The 9,016-nt window shown below is 55.9% G+C and overlaps 1 long non-coding RNA gene across 1 annotated transcript; it reads right to left on the reverse strand.

The window, feature by feature from the left end:
* Positions 1-505: 505 nt before the first annotated feature.
* LOC132655388 (uncharacterized) lies at positions 506-2,455 on the reverse strand. The gene is made up of 3 exons (XR_009593201.1): positions 2,306-2,455; positions 1,359-1,593; positions 506-776 (listed from the first exon to the last, which is right to left on the reverse strand). It is a non-coding gene; the product is annotated as an uncharacterized LOC132655388 (long non-coding RNA).
* Between the last annotated feature and the right edge of the window lie 6,561 nt (positions 2,456-9,016).

Consider the following 9,016-nt stretch of genomic DNA (forward strand, 5'->3'; position numbering starts at 1 on the left):
CGGACCCAGGGCTGCCTCCTTGTTGAGGTTCCCTGGATGCCTGCTGAGGGTTCAGGGCCAGCCAGGCCAAGCAGGCTCTAGGAACCGTGTGCTCTAGGGTCCCCACCCCCCACACGAGTGCCCTGTAGGTCAGCTTGTCCCTTGTCCCGCTGTCCCAGATAAAAAACCTCAACCCAACTGCCCATTACCGCCTGGCACGGGGACCTTGTGGTTTCCGGATGGCTTGTATTGACTCGTGAAGTCTTCATAGGACATGGCACTGGGCTAAATTTAAGCCCTGTCACAGACAATTTAACGGTTTTCAACTGGAGGGGGGGTAATTGAAGGCTAAACCATAATTACCAATACGACTGATCCCTTAATTCCCCAAACAATGTGCGGAGGTGTACCAACCCAACCCAAGCCAGTCCAATTTGAATTCTAGCTCATAATAAAGTGTAGCGTCGGGCCGAATTGCTTCCCCGGCTCACAGTATTTTAAGGCAGGGAAGGTTGTTTGTTTTGGTTTTTTAATTTGGCTTTTTATTATCAAGTGTTTGTTTGAAATTTGAGGTCACCTCCCCTGACAGGGAATGGAACTGGGTCTCTCTCTGGCCTGGGGGATTCTGTGAGAGCCCAGCATTGTTCCCCATTGGTCACAGAAAGGGGCAAGAGGACAGGCCAACTGTGCCTGGGGGTCTTGAAGATGTCAGAGTCCGGACAAGCTCTGTTCACCTCCCATCGAGTCACAGGGCACGTTGGAGCCCATAGAGCTCTGGATGGGTTCTGCAGCGAGACCTGTAGAAATTTAAAGTGAGGTTGTAGGATCTGGGGCAAGCAGAACCTGTGGACTTGGGGGGTTTGGGTTGAGGGACGCTGCTCTGGAAGGCTTGCTCCAGGCACAGGGCTGAGGACAGAAGAGTCCAGCAGAGGGCGCCACGCCTCCGGAGGAGCCCGCGTCTATGGGTTGCTGTGAAATGACTGACTCGCGGGTCACCAAGTGCACCAGGGTGCGCTCTCGGCGGAGGCGGCACCCTGCGAGGCTGTACACAGAAAGAGCCTGAGGCCGGAGGCTTCGCCCTGGGGCATGCATAGCCGTCCGCGGGAAGGGGCAACACCGGGGAGCCGCACAGGTGGTCAGGGGCTGAGGGGACTCTGCCTACAGGATCCCTGTGTCAGGCACTTTAGACGGCAGGGGTTCTCAGACGCGCTGGGCTGGCGGTCAATGGAGAAAGGTCTACACCAGAGGCCCCGCTTCAGTTCTCGTCCCTCCCAGGCTGCGTCCCCCCCCCCATGTGTCAACTGGGAATAGGAAGATTGAGGTCACAGGGTCATTATCACAGCCGGGGTCAGCGGAGGCATTTCAAGGCCAGAACTCACGCTGGGCTTGCAGCAAGCGCTGAGTCAGCTCGGCCTCCAGCACAGGGGCCATGAGAAGGGCTCCCGGCCTGGAGGCCACACAGCAGCGGGATTTCACAGCTTTTGATCTCCACCGGTGAGAGAGAGAGCCGAGACAGGGTTCTCCTGCAGCTAAGTGGTGGTCTTTGCAGGACAGCTGCTGACAGGCAGCAGGTAGAGAAGAAATCCGAGAGAAGCCGGGAGGTGAAAGGTCAAGCTAAGGAGAGTCCCAGTTTGCCAGGTTACCTGAGTTAGCTCCCCAGCTCCAGATTGCGGTGGCTGTGCCCCACCCCCACCTCCGGCATGCTGAAGGCTCCACCCCCCACCCCCACCCCCACCCCCGCCACACACACACACACACACACACACACACACACACACACACACACACGCTGCAGAGTGGCTTTGAGGTCAGGAGAGGTTAGAGGGATGGATGGGGGGGCGCTGCTCCAGGATAACCCCCTTTGTGCTGAAATGGGCTCTGACATTCACAGACAGGCCCTCCCTCCCGGTTTAACCAATCCCACCTCCCAGCTGGTATCTGAGGGGTCTCCAAGATTAAAAACCTGGTCACCCACTGCTTGCAGGGCAAACGGTCACTGCTACAAGGGGCTCGAGGGGCCTGGGAACCCAGCATGGGGTGAACAGGTACCCTGCTGACGAGAGGGTGGGTCCGTCCAGTTCCCACATAGAAATGGGGCTGGGGGGGACCTTTCGGCTGGGTTCCCTGCAACTCCGTAGTAATTAACACTCTTGGCTGGCAGCTGCCCAGGCCACCCCAGTGCTGGGAACCTGGTCTCAGGAGGAGCAGGGCTTGGCAGGCAGCTCAGGATCAATCCCAGGGTACAGTGTGTGTTGGCGGAGGGGGGAGGAGGGTTTGAGGTTCAGGGTGGAAGACGTAGAAGACAGTGAAGTTGGGGATATCTTACCCATCCGTCCTGCACTCCCCAAATGACTCTGAGGGAAGCCATCTTTGTTTCCCTGATGTGAAGCCTTAAAACAGGTTTGCCGAGAAGGCCTGCTTCAGGCATGGAAGGCCTCAGGTTCCTTGGGGAGCCTGACCCCCTGCCTGCCGCCTCTCTCGCCTGACAAACAGGAAGGTGGCAGGGCTGCCTTCGTGCCTCTGCCTCCTCCACAGCCCTGGACCCGGCCCCCACCCTCCTCTCTGCAGGGGCTGTGGCGAGCTTTGGAGGATGCTACTGTCACCACAGACCACAGTCAATGCAAACTGCCTTGAGGTGAGAAACAAGCGCCCTTATAATCTATGAAATCAGGGGGCCGAGAACTCACCCCAAGATTGGCAAACTGAGCTCTAGTCCCTGGGCGGGATGCAGAAAACCCCCGTGCAGGCATGCAGGGGCTCTGTCCTCTGGGTGGGGTCTCACCAGTTGTTTTTTGGTTGTGTGTGTATGGTATGTGTGTGTGTGTGTGTGTGTGTGTGTGTAATCGCCCCCTCCCCTCCCACCTGGTTGAGACAGGGTCTGTTGTCCATCCTGCATATGCCTGGCCAGCTGACCAGCTGACTTCCGGGGAGTCTTCTGTCTCCACCTCTCATCTTGCCAGGAAAGCACTGAGATTACAGACACAGGCACGTGCTGCTGCGCCTGGCTTCATGTGGTTCTGAGGATCTGGACTCGGGTCCTCACCCTTCATCCACTGAACCATCTCTGGAGCTGCAGTTTGGGTTTTGCTTCCCGAGGAAAGAGCCAGAGTGTGTAAGACAGTGTTTGCCCAAAGCTCCCAGGCTTGGGGTCTGTTCTCAGAGCCCCAGTGTCAGCCACTTTGGAGCTCACACACTAGGAACTTCCGGTTCTCATTCATTGTCCTGTTTCCCCTCCCCCCATCTCTGGGAACTGTCTGGACTCCCCCCAGCCTCTCTGACACCCCAACTGTGCCTCTACCCATCTTCCTACCTGCCCTGAGCCTCCCTGGGCCTCAGCTCTGTTCCCCCAGTCCCTCTCAGGTCCCCTCACCTGGATCTGAGCCCTGACAGTGTCCTTAGTTTTGAAGGGCCTCTGCTGCCTCTCCCCAGCTCCTAAAGTTCTCCGCTCCTGCCAAGCTGGATTTCACACACCCCCCATTCTTGTCCCTCTGCTTCCTTCTAGGTCTCTGTTCAAGTGAGACCTTTCAATCCAGGGTTCTTTCCTGTGGGTCTTGGTGGTCCACATCGGTGGTCCCCGTCCTTAGGAGGCAGATGCAGGAGGACTGTGAGTTCAAGGCTAGCCCAGGCTACATGGCAAGACCCTGTTTCAAACAATAAAGTAACGAGCGCTGGGTATGGCATCGCATGCCTTTAATACCAATGCCCAGGGGACAGAGGGAGGCAGAGCTCTGTAAGTTCCAGGTCAGCCAGAACCACACAGTGAGACCCTGTCTCAAAAATAATAAATAAAACAAAATAAAAATAAATAGAGCGGGCTACGTGCAAAGCCCTGTCCAGGGTGCTAAGGGGACAGAGAGACAGTGAGTAGACTTAATCCCTCGTCCCCTGGGTAGGGTAGCCTTTCCACCCTCTCTCTGTCTCTCTCACTGCCCCTACCTCAAGGCTGGGCCACTTAGGCCTCAGTGACTATTGAGTATCTTGCTTTGGTGGTCCTAGAACTCACTGTGTACACCAGGCTGGCCTTGAACTCAACAGAGATGCACCTGCCTCTGCCTCCTGAGGGCTGGGATTAAAGGGTGAGCCAAGGCCGCCTGGCTGAGAAGAGAGATCTCAGTGTACCTTGGGGCAGGGGTGGACACGGAGGCCCAGAGTTGTGAGGTCTGAGAGAGCCAGTCAGAATGGTGAGCTGAACCCTGGGAAGGGGCCAGGCACCCCAGCTCCTTTCCTGCTGTCCATGTGACCTTGCAGAAGCCTCTTGGCTTTCCGGATTAGAGTCATTTTCTTGAGAGGAGGGACATTGCACACTTGTCCCCCGAGAAGCCACGGGGACCCACAATTTTGTGCACAGCAGCATGCGGCACGATGTGGGTATCGCTGGGACAGGCCTCCTCTGCAACCCGGATCCCAGCCTGGGACAGACGCAATTATTATGCACCTGCTGCATGACAGACATGACAGGGGCCTCACATACATGGCTAAAGAATGTGGCGCTTACATCCAACCTCTGTATGGACAGGGAAGACCAAGGCTTGGCCATGGTGACTTGACCCTCCAAGGAATTCAGGACCCAAGGTACGTGTGAGGGAGGAAATGACTCAGTCAAGATGGAGCAGTGACCCCCATGACCAAGAGCTGACGTGTGGCGAGTCTTGACATTGACTGAGCGTTCATCATGGGGTCCGAAAGCAGCAGGAGGTAGTCCCGGGATGTCGCACAGTCTCCAGGCCCAGCGTGGCTCCCTGCTCCCGGAGGGCCATTCTTCCGCAGGCCACAGGATGCCAGTCCTGGTCGCGGCACTGGCCCAGTTTCTTTCCAGGCTTCTCTGGGATGGCAGCATCCCAGCATGCTATAAATAGCCTCTCCTGGGCCCCAGACGGCCAGCTGGCAAACATTGTAATTTGCTGAAAAGTTTGGAATGTGTCTAAAAATGAAGGTGGCAAATGAGACCAGCCTGGGGGGGGGGGGGCAGGGCGCAAGCGGCAGATCCGTTTCAGCGGGCAGCTGAGGCTCCCTGTTTGGGCTAGCGTCTCGGTGAGGGCACGGGTGCCAAGACGCATTGATGGATGTGGGCCTGGGAAGTAAATATTATCCCTCACTCGCAGCGGTTGCCTCCCGTTTTCACCTTCCCTCCGGTGCTCCCGGCCATAGCCCACAGAAACACACTGGGATCCCTGGGAGCCGGCAGATCACTCCAAACAATGTCACTCCATTCCCATTATTTACAGACGAGGAGGCTATGTCTCAAAGGCCCCTAATAGCATAAGGAGGCAGAGCAGACTTCTGAGCTCCCCCCTTCTCAGTTTGGGGTAACTTCTTTGGAAGGTAGGAGATGCTCCCCAGGGTTGACACTGGATGAGCCTATGTCCTTCTGATGGGTGGACACACTTATCCTCCGGAGCCAGCAAAAACCGTTCTCACTAGGAGCTCTGAGCCCAAGCCAGCAGCAGGGCCTTTCTGCTGCCCTCGGGGAGTGCTCACTGCAGTGAGAACCACCCTTCGCCGACATTTGTCCTATCTTCTAGAATTTTGGTCTTTCCCCTGTAGGAAAGACAGAAAGAAAAATAGAACATTGAACCAAAGCAGGACCAGGGAAATAGTTTCACCCATTGAACACTTGCGTTGAAGGCGTGAGGACATGAGCTCCAGCACTGGAGGGAAGATCTGGGCATGGCAGCTTGCATTGGTATTCTCTGCCCCGGGGGAGGTGGAGACAGGAGGATTCCTGGAGTGAGTCCATTGGTCAGTCAGCCGAGCCTAACGGGTGAGATCAGGTCCCAGTGAACAATCCCATCTCAAAACCCAGGCAGAGGCCGAGGGGATGGCTCGGTGGGCGAACGCGTTGGTTGTACCGGCCCAACAGGCTACGTGCAGATCCTTAGGACCCAGGCAGGGGGTGCACACAGAGGTCACCCCTAAAGGGAGATGGGAAGTGGGGCTATCTCAGGGTCGCTAGCCTGCTGTGTGCAGCGGTAAACAAGACAGGCTGTCCCAAACAAGACGGGAGACAGAGGATTGCCATCCGAAGTTGTCCTCTGACCTCTACACTCCTGTCACGGCACAGGCATGCTCCCACACACATACACACACACACACACATACACACACGCGCACACACACACAAGAAAACAAAGCCAAGGTGAACAATCGCTTGCTTCTGGGAAGCGACCCTTGGCCTCCACGTGAATTCCCGCTCTCACACACAAACATGCGCTCGCGAGGTAGGCTGAGGGTCAGGAAACAGGAAGTGAAGCCCACACCCTGCGCTCTCTCCCCGTGTGACTCTTCCCCTCCTCCATCCCTCCTCCATCCCTCCTCCATCCAGCCTCTGTCTGCCCTTGTGTGAAACTTCATAACGACACAGGGTTTGTCCAGAACGTCTGCACGGCAGGGCCTCTTCTCTTCGTGACAGCTACCCGGGCAAGACATTCTTGTCCCATTTTAGGTGAAGACACTGAGGCAGAGAGGGGAGGGGGCTTGTCCAGGACCATACCGCTTTTGTGAGACTCACAGCTGCCCAGCCCTCTGACGCGCAGCCGGGAATGCAATGATTCCAGAGACAGTGCTGGTTTCATTGGCAGCTCCCAGTTCTCGGCTGCTGAAAGTCTTGAAGACAGAGAGCGACCTCAGACTGTGCGGGACAAGGAGCCAGGATTCTAGCTCACCAGCAAAGGGCACAAGCCTTCCCGCAGGGTTCCTTTTGTGAGAACTATGGCTGAAGACCGCCACCTGGTGGCCATTTGTAGAACTGCACAGTGGCCCTTAGGCCCTAATTCCCAGGGGTTGGAGGGCCTAACAATGTGTGCTAGGTATGAGTACTGTTCAAGGGCCAGCCCTGGCCCCTAGTCCCAACTGTCTAAACTGCTGGGCCTTTCTAGAAAGAGGACAGAACCAGTTCTTCAGGGATAACTTCAGGGATGAGTTATGAAAGAAGAACATTTTAGGACCAGCAAGGTGGTCCTTGCTGCCAAGGCTGATGGCCTGCATCCGATACCCAGGACCCACACGGTAGAAGAAAAGATACAGCACCCACCAAGGCGCCCTCTGACCCACAGACATGCACATGGTGAGAATTACTTGGTCCGAAATGGCAGTGATGAGGGAGAGAGGCCCTGAATTGATGAGCACCAAGGACTCCATTTTCAGGCCACCGACCTAGTGAGCTGCTTTGCATTAAGTGTGCAAAGCCACATGCATTTTGATACGTGCCATAGACCGGAAGATCCTGAGACCAAAGCCCGCTTGGAAGAGGTGGCAGGGAAATGGGCTGAGATTTGGACTTGAGCTCCCACCTCTGTGAAGTCAGATATGCCCACGACTTCTCTTAAAACATTCTCCTAAAACTTTCGTTTCTCTCTGATTTTGCCTTTATCTTGGTCCGCGCTGGTATCTGGTGGGTCTGGTTGTCACGCAGTGGCCATCTACTGGCCCCTCACTTTTGCCCCACAACCCCTGACCATGTTTCCCAACCTTCCAGAGGCAGCTGTGAGCTCTGCGAATGAGTGAGCCCGAATGAGGCCCAGGCTGCGGTCCCAGGCAACCGGACAGGAGCACCTGAAGATCCTAGTGTCGGCCTTGTGACCTCCCACTGCCTCTCAGCTCTTGCCTTGTCTCTCCTGGGAGTCTCAGCATATTCTGCTTAGGAGGCTACTACGGCTCCCACAGCTGATGTCCAAGTGCCTGTGTGAATCTGGGGTCAAAGCTCATCTTGGCTTGGACCCAGTCCTGCTGTGTCCTCTCCTATAGTCCCTGTCTGCGTCCCTTTATAACAGCCCCAAACCCTGTCCTAGATCTCCTTCCTCCTCCTCCTCCTCCTCCTCTTCCTCCTCCAGGAAGCCTCCATGGGCTTCTTTAGGCAGCCCCTCCCTGCCTCCCTCCCTGCCCCTATACTTCACTTACCTTTTGTCTCTCTCTGCAAGGGGATCGCGTGGAAGCTAGTGTTGTTGTCTCTCATGGAGCCCCACCGTGAGCAGGCTGAGGGTACCAACTCGCCTCCTTCCTCCTGCCTCCCTCGGTGCTGAGCAAGAAGACGGAAATCACCGATGGTGGGCAGGGATGGCTCGGTGGGTAAAGAGGCCTGCTTCTAAGCTTGATGACACGCACGGTGGGAGGAGACACCAAGACACGTATTCGAAGGACCCATGTGCCCATACATTCCCACACCCCTGCGCGTGTGCCCACAAAGCAAACAAATGAAATGAAATTAGTGCCTAAGAGAGAAAGAGATCACTTCAGCTTTTGTGACCTCCGGGCACTTTTTTTTTTTTTTTTTTCACTACAAAACAACAGTGGCCAGGATCCTGTGGCCACTGGCTCTCCCAGGACAAATCGTAGATCCTCAGTCCGGCCACACTTTGTCCTCTCCGCATGCCCAGTGTCAGGTACCCAGGGGTGGATGCTGGGTCTACTATACTTTGTAGGTCACAGACTAGGTGTTTTTCAAGAGCCTGAGATTTTCTTTGGGCTGCTGAGCTGTGGTGGTATCAGAAGACACCCCCCCCCCCAGCCAAGTGTGGCGGTGCATACTTTAGATCCCAGCTCTCAGGAAGCAGAAGCAGGCAGATCTTTGAGTTTGAGTTCAGCCTGGTTTACAGAGCAAGTTCCAGGGCAGCCAGGGCTACACAGACACACCCAGAGAAGGAAGAGAAGGAGGAGGAGGAGAATGAGAAGGAAGGAAGAAGAGAAGGGAGAGGAGGTTGGAGTCCTCTCTCCTGTATTTGAGTTCTGTGTCTCTAAGCAGGTGGCCTCAGGGGCCTGGGTGGAATAGATCAGAGCTACTCTGGGGTCAAGAGGACCAGCTGGGAGCAGAGGGGCCTGGAGCCGGGAATCAGGTGCAGAATTTCCAGATGAGCCTCCTGGCTTAAGATTCCCTCTGAAAGCCTGAAACAGTCATGACACTGAAGCCAGAGGGATGGCGCTGAGGTCCACACCGGGCTGTCTGTCTTTCATGCCTGAACCTGACCGTGGTTACCTGGGGGATCCCAAGAATCCAAGTCTGAGTCTAAGTTTGCATCTGGAGGCGCCTCACTGAGTGTAGTAT

The sequence above is a fragment of the Meriones unguiculatus genome, chromosome 7, assembly GCF_030254825.1.
Source record: "Meriones unguiculatus strain TT.TT164.6M chromosome 7, Bangor_MerUng_6.1, whole genome shotgun sequence".
Lineage (NCBI taxonomy): Eukaryota > Metazoa > Chordata > Mammalia > Rodentia > Muridae > Meriones > Meriones unguiculatus.